At 39.6% G+C, this 14050-nt stretch overlaps 1 pseudogene; it reads left to right on the forward strand.

Moving 5' to 3' along the window:
* Positions 1-8678: 8678 nt before the first annotated feature.
* Positions 8679-14050, forward strand: part of LOC102851272 — a 36767-nt pseudogene continuing 31395 nt past the window's right edge.

Consider the following 14050-nt stretch of genomic DNA (forward strand, 5'->3'; position numbering starts at 1 on the left):
CTGTTCCTGGGGCCTTATACATAAAATAAAATACACCTATTTAAAATGTGCAGTTAAAGATCTTTTTTGTAGCCAATACTTCTCTCCTAGAACTCACTCCTCAAATAGATAAAAACTGATTTTTACTAGTATGGATTAATTTACATTTTCTAGAAATGTCATTTTTTTAAAAAAAATGAACACAAATTACAAAGTATCAAGGATTCTGAAGCTTTGTCTGACATACTTTGGGCATGTTGCAGGGGAGGGACTGGTCCTTGGAGAGGAACATCATGTTTGGGGGAGTGGAGGGGAGGCACAGGAGAGGAAGACCTTTGATGAGATGGATCGATTCTGTGACTGGAGTGGTGGGAATGAGTGCGTTTGAGACGGCAAGGTTGGCACAGGATAGAGTGGTGTTTAGGGCTCTTGTACATAGGGTCGCTATGATTCGCAAGCAACTTGGTGGCACATAACAACAACAACAACAACAACAACAACAACAATAGTACACCACACCAGGAAATTAAAAGACAAATTGTATTGGGAAAGTCTGCTGTCAGAGACCTCTCCAAAGTACTGAAGAACAATGATGTCAATCTGGAGATTAAGGTGCACCCGATCCAAGCCATGATCTTTACAATTACTTGCTACGTGTCAGAAACCTGGACAATGACAAGAGATGATAGAAGGAGACTTGATGCCTTTGAGTTGTGGTGCTAGAGAAAAGTATTGAATATACCATGGACTGCAAGGAGAACAAACAGGTTTGTCCTAGAGAGGGTGAGATCAGGCTGCTTCTTGGAGGCAAGGATTCTGAAGCTTCATCTGGCATACTTTGGACATGTTAGAGCAGTCCTTGGAGAGGGGCATCATCCTTGGGAGGGTGGAGGAACAGCACAAGAGAGGAAAACCCTCGCTGAGATGAATTGATTCAGAGACTTGGGTAATGGGAGTAGGTGTGTCAGAGACAATAAGATTGGCACAGGATAGAGGTGAGTTTAGGGCTGTGGCACATGAAGTCACTATGAGTCTTAGGGGACTCAACAGCACATAACAACAACATTTACGTATTGATCAATAATTGGTTGTTCCCAATTTGGGACTATCATGAATAAAGTTACTTTGAACATTTTTGTACAAGTCACACATGGAAATGCATTTTAGTTTCTCTTGGTTAAAATTCTAGAGTGGAATGGATAGACTGTACGGTAAATAAGTATTTTACTTTATAAGGTGCCAGAAAAAAAGTTTCTCAAAGAATTTGCAACATTTTTTACTACCACCAAAGTATGTGAGTGTTGCAACTGTTCCACATCATCACCAACATTTGGTATTGTCAGTATTTTTAGATTTAGTAATTTAAAATTTAATGGTGTGAAATATCATCTCAATGTATTTTCGTTTGCATTTCCCTGATGACTAATATTGTTGAGCAACTTTTCAAATGCTTCTTAGCTGTTGGTATATCTTCTTCTGAGAAGTGTCAGTTCAGACTTTTTTGTTTCATTTAAACTCAGCTGTTAATCTTTTAGTTATTAAATTGTCAGATTTCTATGTTTTGAACACAGTCTTTTGTCAGAATTATGCCTTTTTAAAAAAATAGCATTTTATTGTGTTATAATAAAAGAAAGTGCATTTTTAATATATTTTCCTAGTTTGTAATTTTTAACTTTCTAAAATATCCTTCAAAGAGCAGGAAAAACCCCTTAGGCTCTGTAGTGTTTGAAGCAAGCAGGCACCAGAGCACCCAGGAACAATTCTGTTGGCCTGAAAATAGGACATGGGCTGATCAGCATCATTTTTCAAAGAATCCATCTGTGAGTTTAAATGAGACATGTTGTTGATGTTGCTGTTCAGTTCAGTTCAGTTCAGTTCAGTTAATTTTTTTACTTGTAGTGATTCCTTATGACAGAGTAGAACAGTCTGATAGGATTTTCTAGGTTTAATCTTTTCAGGAGGAAGCTGTAATGGTTCAGTCCAAAGGAATTGCACTGATAACCCAAATGCATACTTCTCTAGCAGTTCAAATCCACCAGCGACACCAAAGGAGAAAGATGGCTGATCTCCTGTGTAATTTACAGCCTGAGACACTGTATGGGGGGCCAGCTATGAGTTGGCTCTGAATTGATGAATCTACCAGCTGCTCCATGGGAGAGGGTTGGACAATCTCCTGTGAGATTACTGCCGTTGAAAACCCACAAAAGGGTCAATGATGGGTCTGTTCTGACTCAATGGCACACAACTACATACAACAACTGGGCCATTTGAATCAAGACAAAAGGAAATGAAGAACTGGTTAAGGTACTACTTGAGGAAAAAGGTTTCCAAGTAGAAAAAGCTTGTTCAAAGATCCTGAGATGGCAGAGAAACTGATAATGTTGAAGGAAAGAATTAATCCAGTGTGACTGGCAATGATGTAGAAAGACGGATGAGAGCAGTTAAGGGCTTGAGCTTCGGTGCCAGGCTGCACGGGTTGCCAAATCTTTCCCACCATGTACAAGTTAGTACCTATCTCCTAGGCATATTATGGGAGCTCTGAAGGCTTAATCCACAGGAAATTGTGCTACTAACCCAAAGGCCAAGCCTCTCTGGTGGTTTAAATCTACCACCAGCTCCTCAGGGAAATGAAAGACAACTTCCTCCTATGTGATTCGCAGCCCTGGAAGCCTAATGGAAGGACAGCTATGAGTTGGTTCTGACTGGACATCAATGAGAGAGAGAAGAAAGAGAGAGAAAGAGTGAGAGAGAGTGACTAATCATAGGAGCTCTGGTAGCCTGATCTGTAATACTATGCACTAGTAGCTAAAAGGTCATGTGTCTCCAGAGGTTCAAATCCACCAGCAGCTTTGTGGGAGAAAGTTGGTCAGTCCTCTTCTGTTAAGATTTACAGTGTCAACCTACAGCCAAGAAAGAATAAAATAGATGAATGTCATCTTCTAAGAATAAAATCTCTATGCATACCTAAAAACTTCTCCAACAGAGTAAAAAGGAAAGGCCCAGACTAGGAAAAAATATTTGGTAATGTGCTTCATTGATTATGCAAAGGCGTTTGACTGTGTGGACCATAAAAAACTGTGGCTAACTCTGAGAAGAATGGGAATCCCAGAACACTTGATCGTGCTAATGTGAAACTTATACTTGAACCAAGAGGCAGTCATCAGAACAGAGCAAGGAAACACTGCATGGTTCAAAATTGGGAAGTGCCTACGCCAGGGATGCGTCCTGTCTCCATACCTTTTCAACCTGTATGCAGAACAGATCACCCGGGAGGCTGGGCTTTCTGAGGGGAAATGTGGCATCAGGATTGGTGGAAGATCTATCAACAGTCTGTGTTATGCAGATGACACAATCCTGCTTGCTGAAATGGAGGAGGACCTAAAGTGCTTGCTACAGAGGGCCAAGGACTGCAGCCTTCAATATGGATTGAGGCTCAATGTCAAGAAGACAAAGATTCTCACCACTGGACCAATTTGGCAGCATCAGGATGGATGGTGAAGAGATTGAGATTGTTCACAGCTTTAGTCTGCTTGGCTCCACAATCAACACTTTTGGCACCAGCAGCCAGGAAATTAGAAGACGTATTGCCATGGGAAAGTCTGCTGTTAGGGACCTCTCTAAAGTACTAAAGAGCAACGATGTGTCTCTGGAGACTAAGGTGCATCTGGTACAGGCCATGGTCTTTGCAATCACTTGTTATGCATCAGAGAGTTAGACAATGACCAGGGAGGATAGAAGGAGAATTGATGCTTTTGAGCTTTGGTGTTGGAGAAGAGTGTTGAATGTGCCATGGACTGCTAAGAAAACAAACAGATTCATGTTGGAGAGGGTTAAACTGGGCTGCTCCTTGGAGGCAAGGATTCTGAGGCTTTGTCTGACATGCTTTGGTGATGTTGTAAGGAGAGACTGGTTCTTGGAGAAGGACATCATGCTTGGGAGGGTGGAGGGACAGTGCAGGAGTGGAAGGCCCTCTGAGAGGTGGATTGATTCGGTGACTGGGGAAATCGGGATGAGTGTGTCAGAGACAATGAGATTGACACAGGACAGAGCAGAGTTTAGGGCTGTTGTACATAGGGTCGCTATGAGTTGCAAGTGACTCGACGGCACATAACAACAACAATGACATCTCTGATAAAGGACTTCTATCTAGAATTTATACAATACTCCAGAACCTCAACAAGATAAAGGTAAACAGCCCAATCACAAAATGAACACAGGATATAAACAGACAATTGACCAAAGAAGACATTCAGATGGTGAACAAACACATGAAGAAATGTTCAAAATCCCTAGCTCTAAGAGAGATGCAAATCAAAACAACTGTATCATCTTACCCCAGTAACAATAGCAAAGTTAAGCAAAATAGCAAACAACAAATGCTGACAAGGTTGTGGAGAAACTGGAACCCTTATTCACTGTTGGTGGGAGTGTAAAATGGTGCAACCACTGTGGAAGGCGGTGTGGCACTTTCTCAAAAAGCTGGAAAATAGAAATTCCATTTGATCCAGCGGTTCCACTACTGGGAATATACCCTAAAGAAATCAGAACGGCCACCCCAGAGAGATATATGCACACCTATGTTTATTGTTGCATTGTTCACAATAGCAGAGTTGAAAGCAGCACAAGAGCTCCTCAACAAATGAATGAATAGGGAAGTTATGGTATAGTCACACAATGGAATGCTACACAGCACTGAAAAACAAAGAACTCATAAATTATTATACAAAATGGGTGACCCTGGAGGACATTATGCTAAGTGAAATATCTCAGTCACAAAAGGACAAATACCGCATAATTCCACTGTTATAATATATAGGGGTTGGGGAGACTAAGAAAAGAGGGTATAAATATTGAACACTGAATTTAAATTGATGAGGGAAAGAAGTGTCTAAAAGAAATACATGATTAGGTATTATTTGCAGGACAACAGGCCAGAATAAGAGGTGCATAGCAATGTGGACTAGGGGAGAGAGGGAAGAAATTCTGCAAAAATGAAAAAAATATTTTTAAAGAGAAAAGTGAACTATGGGGTGGGTGGTATGGAAGAAAATGTGCAACAGTGAATGAATGGAAATCCAAGTTTTCTGTAAACTTTCATTATAATATCAATTAAAAAAAGAGTCAAAAACCCCCAAGAGTTACAGTGTCAGCAGTCTGGTGGAGGATCACTATGAGTCAGAATATACTCCACCACAATGAGTTTTATTTGAGGTTTATTATGAGGATGTATAATTGAAAAGGACTTACAGATAGTGCTGACCCTCCAGTGAGTTTTCAGAGGTTGTAAATCACATGGGAGGAGATTGCCTAGCTTTCCTCTCAGCAGCTAGTAGTAGATATGACCACTAAAGAGATGCGGCCTTTGGGTTAGCAGGACAGCTCCCTATAGACTATGCCACAAATCTCCATGAGTTCATTGCTATGCACTTAACAAACCATGCCTGGAGCACAACACTGTCTATAAGTATTTTAAAACTAAGAAAGAAAAAAACCTACTGGGTGAATGTGGAATCATCTAGGACCTTGTAGATAATTTATAGCAAGGCCTTGAGTTTGTTCTGTTTAAGAAGGGAAGTGATTGATGTGTGGGGGAGGAGGAATGCATACCAATGAAAGAATTTTTCTTTTATTTTTCAAAGAGAAAAGCGAACTGGGGAGGAGAGGTGGCCAGGGAGAAAAATGCACCAGTGAATGAATGGAAATCCAAAATCTCTGTAAATGTTCATTAAAATTAATAAAATAAAATTTTAAAAAAAGGACGTGATTGGAAGGTTTCAAATACTCCTCTTGCTGTGGAGTATAGAGACAAGGGCAGAAGCAAGGAGACCAGGGGGCAGGTTGATGCAGTTAAGCAGGTGAGATGTTAGTGGCTCAGATGAGGAGCTGTAGATTTGGTGAGGAGTGGTTAGACTCTGGATGTACTTGGAAGGACAACTAATAGGATTTTACTGGTGAAATGAGTGTGAGGTATTGAGAATGATCACAAGATAGTTGGCCTGAGCAACTGGAAGAATGAAGGACCTTAAAAATAATACATGTAGGACAACAACAGTCTAGTGACTCTTAGGATTCTTCACCAGGGGTGAAGCATAGTTGACGTGTCTCTCCTGAGGTATGGTACTGTATTTTTGTTTTTGTTTTTTTCTGTGAGCTTTAAGCCCCTGGGTGACAGTTGATTAAAAAAACCCCAAAACTATCTTTTCCAATCAACTAATAGTTTTAGGCACAGCACAGTCTAAATTCATACTTAGAGAAATAACATTCTTTTTCCCCTAAAGGAAAGCTACTTACAAAATGACTTTGACCCACATATCTGCAATTAGCCTGTTGCTACTGCTTGGGGTCTTTCAGTTCCCAGGAACCACAGCTCCCCAAACATTGCCATTTCCCACCATGGTTTCTGCTTTATATTCACACAACTAAGTGGCCAATTTTCTAAACATAACAGTCTGCAGTGAAAGGCCATTCAAGGCCAACAAATTAAAGAAAACAAAAAAAGTTTTCAGTGTTGGCAGTAAGTTTTTCCAGTGTCTGCCACTCCCAATAAAATTTTAAATATCTTACTGTCATATTTCAGCTTGGATTTAAGCTTCTTTCCACAGCAGCATTTCTCCAAGACATGTGGCCCAGCATAGCTCAACCCTAAGGTAATGATAAGGAAGGTCTGTTTTCCCATTTTCTACCTTGGCCATCAGAGTTGGCAGCTCTGATATTTCCATGCCATGATCCCTCTGGGATTTTTGAATGCTAATGTTTTGAATGCTAAGATCTTCTCATCTAGAATGGAGGGCTTGGAGTCTGTGTGAGACCACAGCATGAGATCACTCAGCTGTCCCTGAAGCAGGATGAGGTAAAGTGAGAAAAATTAGGGTCTAAGCAAGAATTTACTGAGCTCCGTAGGTCAAGTGCTGGAGAAATAATAACGACATTGTAGGATGTGTCGAAGATGCTTCTCCTCAATCATTATAATTCACACTCATAAGAGTTGTTAAGAATTGATGGTCTTAAGTGGAGCAAACAGGTGGCACTTAGCTACCAACTGTAAGGTTGGCAGTTTGAATCTACTGGCTGATGACTCAGAAAAAAAAAAGTCTATTGACTGACTTCTGAAGAATCTACCATTGACAGCCTGTGGAATAGAATTGTACTCTGATACAAATGGGATATTGCCATGACTATAGCTGACTTCATGGCAATGGATTTGGCATTGGTTATGACAGACTGAAAGAGATTCCAAAGACATAGTGACTAAATGTGTTATATAGACCATCTTGCTTCGCATCAAGGTTGGTGGTTTGAATTCACCAGCTGCTCCATGGAAAGACAGACAATCTCCTTCCCTGTGGTTTATGGCTTCTAAAAGCCCACTGGAGGGTCAGCTATGGGTTGGTTCTGACTTGACAGCACACAACAATATTTAAATGTATATATTCCAGTGCTTTCCAATTGATTTTGACTCAATGAGCTCACCAACAAATTTTGGAGGTGTAAATCTTTGGGGAAGGATACAGCCCATCATTCTCTCATTGGAGGACCTCATGTGTTTGGCCTTTGGGTTAGCAGTATAGCACTTACTGCACCATGTTATCAAAGCTCACACTCTCTGTTGTTAATTGTTTGGTATAAATGAATGCATTTATATTTCAAAGATTCCTTTGACAAGAAGCAAGATATTTATATGCATTCAATATATCTTTCTACAATGGAGAAAATGGCCAAAACTTTCACTAAATAAATTACCAAAATTAACATTGCTTGCACCATCAGAAAAGGACAAAATTGGTGAATTGGACCTTCTAAAACTTAAGTTTCTATGTGATTCAAAACTTTTTCCACCAGGGTGAAAAGAAACCTACAGATTGGGGAAAAAAAACATTTGACAATGACATCTCAGGCAAGGGTCTCATAACAAAAGTTTACAGAATATTGCAGGGCCTCCCCAAGAAAAAGACCAATAACCCAGTTAGTTATAAAACGGACAAAAGAGAGGCAAAGACTTTTCCACAGAAGTATACATTCAGATAGCCAACAGACACATGAAGAAATCCTCAAATTCACTAGCAATAAGAGAGATGGAAATCAAAACCACAATGAGATACCATCTCACTCCAGTAACAGTAGCAAAGTTTTACAGGACAACAAGCATTAAAATGTTGGAGAGGATGTGGGTAGATAGGAACTCTCATACACTGCTGGTGGCATTGTAAAATGGTACAACCCCTCTGGATTTGCAATTTCTCAAAAAACTGAACATAGAAATCCCGTATGATCCAGCTATTCCACTGCTAGGAATATACCCCAAGGAAAATAGAATTGAGACACAGAGATTTGTACACCTATATTCATAACAATGTTATTCACAATAGCAAGAAAATGGAAACAGCCCAAATGTCCATTTACAAATTAATGGACTGAGAAATTATGGTATATTTACTCAATGGAATACTATGCAGCACTAAGGAGAAAGATTTTGTAAAATATTATATAGCATGGTAGAGTCCAGAGAGCATTATGCTGACTGGACAAACTCAGTCTCATAAGGACAAATACTGCATAAGACCATTATTGTAAATATAGAAGGATAAGATATGGATAAAAGTTCAAAAGAGGAAGGGGAGAGGAGCAGCAAAGAGAGGGGTGGAAATCACTAGGATAACAGAGTTTGATGAGCATATAGTGGTTGGGGGGGGCGGGGCGACATGAAGGAATTGGATCCAGTTTGGAGTCTCCTGTTTGAAGCAGTTGGCTTCTGGAAAGTAGATGGTTTTGATTTAATTGACAGTCAGGTATAAACTGTTTGCTTTGTATGTAATTAACAATCAGTTGTAAGTTGTTTGTTTGTTTTGGACTGGAAGCCTATTGTTTAAACCAATCAGGACCCAGTGGTGGGCCTTTGTGATTAAACCTGGTTGGGCTCTGGTGTGAAGACTAATTTGCTATTATTGGCAGTTTGTGGTGTTTGGAGAGAACATTGTTCTTATTGGTACAGGGCTTGTTTGTCAGTTTGCCATACTGAGAAAACTTATGAGTTGCTGTGTTGCTGAAAGCTATACCACCGGTGTGTCAAATGCCACAAGGGTTACCTGTGGTGGACAGGTTTTAGTAGAACTCCTTAATCAAGACAGACTAAGAAGCTGGATTGGCTATCAACTTCTTAAATAATAGACCTTTGAAAACCCTATGAACACTAGAAGATCTAATGTTGTTGTTGTTGTTAGGTGCCGTCGAGTCGTAGACAACTCATAGCAACCCTATGAATGAAAGATTTGAGCACTGTTCGTACATAGAGTTTCCGGAGGCAAGCCGTTTCGGAAGTGGCTAGAAGAGCCAAAGGAGACTTCAAAAGATGGCGTAATAGTAGCCATGGATCAGTGGCGATTAATTTTATAAAGCACACTATACCTGAGTGATTGTTTGAAACACAACATAGGGGTGTGTGAAATACATTGTATATGAATGACACACAGTCTATATGAATTTTGTGTGCAAACCAATATGAAATAAAAATGAGAGAAAAAAAATTAACATCACTAACAAAGGGTGATATGCTTGCAAATGTGATTCACAGAGAAGGATAGAAAATCACTTACATAATATCCCAGCCAAAACACATAACCTGAATTGAACCATAAAGAAAAAGAACTAAAATTAAAGAGTATTCTATAAAAGGGACTCAAATCCACTTATTAGATCCATGAGAGTGAGACCTTTCAATCTGTTTCCACAAAGATTATTGTCAATAAAACCCTATTATTCAGTTCTGCTGTCACGTGTGGCCACCATGAATTGGGACTAAACAGCACGTAACAATAACAAGAGAATATCCCTGTTGCTGGGAAGTACACACTGAATTATTAAGTAGGTAATAGGGTATGGCATATTAAAACTTTTTTTAAGCGGTATTGAAATAAGAGAGAGCTGTGTTGGCCTAGTGGAAAGGAAGTTATGCTACCAAGCCAAAGGTGGGTGATTTTCATCTGTAGCCCTCGGCCAAGTTCAAATTGTTTTCCTGTCAAACATTCTTCTAGGTCTTATAGCACTGGTCTGTGCGTTGCCATACAGAGGTAATTCATGGTTACTGTGATGCTGAAAACTGTGACAGTAATGTGCCAGTTGTGGTAATGGGTACCCATGGTGGACAGTGTTGGCTGGAGCTTCCCGACTAAATCAAGCCTGGAAGCAGGAGCGGCATTCACTTCCGAAATGGCTTGCCTCCGGAAACTCTATGTACAAACAGTGCTCAGGCTGTTCATTCATAGGGTCGCTATGAGTCGTCTACGACTCGACGGCACCAAACAACAACAACAACAACAACATTAACACACACATATTCATACTAACACAGCCTACTTCTTTAACCTAGTATTTTAGTGTTTTCTCTCTAGGTTACTGGGCTTCCACCACACTGATCATTTTCCCATTCTTCTAGGCCAAGTGTGCTATTCAGGAGGGCCCTTGGGCTCATTTCTCCTCTGCTTGTAATGTTCTTCTCCCAGCAATTCACTTGGCTGACTCCTTTTCTTCATCCAAGTGTCCTATTACCTCTTCAGGGAAACCTTCTTGACTGTCTAACCTATAGGTTTCTTCCTTTTCTCCCAGAAACTTAACATTATCTGAAAATACTTAACTGATAGCTATGCTTTCTGCCCTAGAAAAGCACATGTTGTTTTTTGTTATGTGCCATCGAGTTGCCTGCTACTCATAGTGATCCTATGTACAACAGCTCTGAAGCCTGATGTGTCCTGAGTCAGTCTCATTGACTCTGACATACATATCCCCATTACTTAAATTATTGTGTCAATCTATTTTCTCCAGGGTCTTTCTCTCCTGTGCTGTCACTCCACCCTTCTGAGTATTATGTCCGTCTCCAATGTTTGGTCCACCGTGGCTACAAGCCCAAAGTATGTAAGATGGAGATTCAAAATCCTAGCCTCCAAGGAGAAACTTGGTTTCACCTTCTCCAAGACAAACTTGTTTGTTCTCTTGGAAGTCCATGGTATGTTTAATACTCTTTGTCAGCTCCACAACTTAGACACATCAATTGGTCTTCTGTCATCCTTAGTCACTGTCCAGCTCTCTGACGCATAGCAAGGAATAGTGAAGACCATGGTCTGGATCAGGTGCACCTTAGTCTCTAGAATGACTTTGTTGCTTCTCAGTACTCTGGAGAGGTCCCTGACCACAGAGAATTTACCCACTACAGTGTAAGTACTATGGGATCACAGACCTTGATTACAGTCATACCACAATACCTAGAATGGTAGGGACCCCTAGTGGTAGGAAGGTGTACTGGCCACACCTCTCTGGCAATTCACATCCAGGTGGACATCCTCCTCCTATGTGATTTAGAGCTTCAGAAATCTGATGAAGGATCAGCTATGGCTATAATTTGATGACAGTTATTTTGACTTTACTGTCAGAAACATAAGCTTGAAAAACCTTTTTGGTGAATGAATGAAGATGAGGTGAGGTAGAGTAGAGCAGAACTCTACGATAAGGTTGGCAACAGTAGCATGGTTCTTGGAGCGTGTGTGCACGTGTGCAGTGTTGCCTAAGGTTCTGCCTATTAGCACCATTTTTTAAGAAGAAGGGTACATGCTTATTAGAAATTTAGAGAATGATCATACTTAGCAATTTTGGAAAAAGCAAAGACTTTACTGACTGCAGAACTGATTTGTAACATTAGTTATTTATTTTTGATGACATGTTGTTGTTGTTATGTGCCGTCGAGTCTACAGCTCTAGTAGAATATTACGTATAGAATAGTAGAAGAATCTAGTTCTCACTTACATAACTGCCCTGTCTTTTATTTTGGAAAATTCCCCTTCTAAATAAGAAAAAGAAAATTCCCTTATCAAATACAATTTTTACAATAATGTTATGATTTCCCATTTTATTGGAATCAACGCTGGACTTTGTCTTTTACTTTCCACACTCATATTTCATTGAAAGGCTCTGTGAGAAGCTCTCCTGTGTGGGCTCAGTGTGTTTCTTGAAACTGCTGCATCAGAATCCTGTGGAGAGCCGGTTGATAGTGCAGATTATATGATCTCAAATAGTGATTTCTGGGCTGAAGATAAGGCATGACAGTGAGAACACTAAAATTTTTTCTTGATTTTTTTTTCTCTCTAATTTTTGCATTTTATTTTGTTCGTATGTGTGTTTTTTAAAAATACTGGTTTGCTTACAAAGTTTACATTGTTTTTCACACTGAATCTTTCCCGTTTCCTTTATCCACCTCTCTCTTTACCCGTCAGATCGTGTGTGTGACCTTATAATTACTTCCCTCTGCTCCTACCCTCCTCGCCTTGGATCCTCATACACATTTTACTGGTTTTCTTTCTATTTCGACAATAATAGTCTTATAGAGTATTTGTCCTTGTGGGACTGAGTTAGTTCACTTAGCATAATGCTTTCCAGTCCCTCCCCAGTTAGTCCCTTCCAAGTCGCTCCCAAAACTGCTGCTCCTACATGCTGTGTAGAATTTCATTGTGTGAATGTATCATAATTTCTCAATACATTCAATTGTGGTTGGACATTTGGGCTGCTTCCATGTTCTTGAGATGGCGAATAACGCTGCTGTGAACATTGGTGTACAAGTCTCCATTTGTGTCTTAGTTTTCATTTTCTCGGGGCATATTCCAAGTAGTGAAATAGCTGGGTCATATGGAATTTCTATGTTCAACTTTTTTTCCTCTCTACTAATTTATTTATAAAATTTGAAAACAAATTTGAACAAACTCTTTCAATTTTCTTTACCCCTCCACTCATCAAATTTTACAACCTGATGACTATCCCCGCTCCCCCACACATGCATATTCCTCTGCTTCCATCCTCTCCCATCCCTCTTGGATCATTATGCTCATTCTATAATGATGGTTTTATACAATATTTTTCCTTGTGGGACTGAGTTAGTTCATTCAGCATAATGTTCTCCAGTCTTTCGCAAGTTAGGTAATAATTTACAAAATCGTTGCTCCTGTGTGCTACATAGTATTCCATTGTGTGAATGAATCCTAATTTCTCAATCCATTCATTTGTGGTTGGACATTTAGGCTGTTTCCATATTCTTGCAATGGTGAATAATGCTGCTATGAACCTGAATGTACAAATCTCAGTTTGTGCCTCAGTTCTTATATTCTCAGGGTATATTCCAAGTAGTGGAATAGCTGTGTCATATGGAATTTCTGTGTTCAACTTTTTGAGGAAGTACCAAACTGCCTTCCGGAATGTTTGCACCGTTTCACAGTCCCACCAACAATGTATAAGAGTTCTTTTTCTTGTGGATGCCATGTAGCGTGTTATTGTTACATGCCATTGAGTCAGAGACGACTCATAGGAGGCCCTGTAGAATTCTGTAAACTTTTGATATGAGACCCTTGTCTGAAATGGTATTGCCAAATGCTTTTTCCTCTAGTTAATAGGTTTTCTTTTTACTCTGTTACAAAAGGATTTTGAAGAGCCCAGGATTTTTCTTTCTTTTTTTTTTTAATAAAATGAAATACATTCACTAGTGCCAATTATTAAAAATGTACATGGGAAGTATAATAAAGAGTTTACTTCCCTCTCCCACTTCCTAACTGTCCTAATCCTTTCCTGGAAGCATACATTGTTATATTAGTTTCTTACATATTTTTCCAGATAGCACCTGTGCCTAGACAATGTACTCTGGACTCAATGTTAGGTTGTTTTTTTGTCACGTACCAGATATCTTGAAAATCATTCCATATTCGTAGATAAATAAGACCCCTTTTTTAAAAGCTACATAGCTTTTCCTGTATGGAAGGATGAGCAATAATGTAATCAATAAGCAATTGATTATTAGTAATTATTATTCATATTGTTTTCAATCTTTTTATAATTGTTTTAAATGGGTTTTTTTGTGTGGGGTTTTTTTTGGTGAGAAAAATTTATTATATTTAGAATTAGCCTGCTGGACTCAGTTTAGATGATCCCAATTTTGTTGGCAACATCCAAAGCATCATAATCAGGAGCCAGTTGAACATAGGCCTTCTTCTCTCCATCAGGCCTAATCAAAGTGTTGACCTTAGCCACATCAATGTCATAGAGC

Source organism: Elephantulus edwardii, unplaced genomic scaffold (assembly GCF_000299155.1).
Source record: "Elephantulus edwardii isolate Elephantulus edwardi_28Jun2011 unplaced genomic scaffold, EleEdw1.0 scaffold00067, whole genome shotgun sequence".
Classification (NCBI taxonomy): Eukaryota; Metazoa; Chordata; class Mammalia; order Macroscelidea; family Macroscelididae; genus Elephantulus; species Elephantulus edwardii.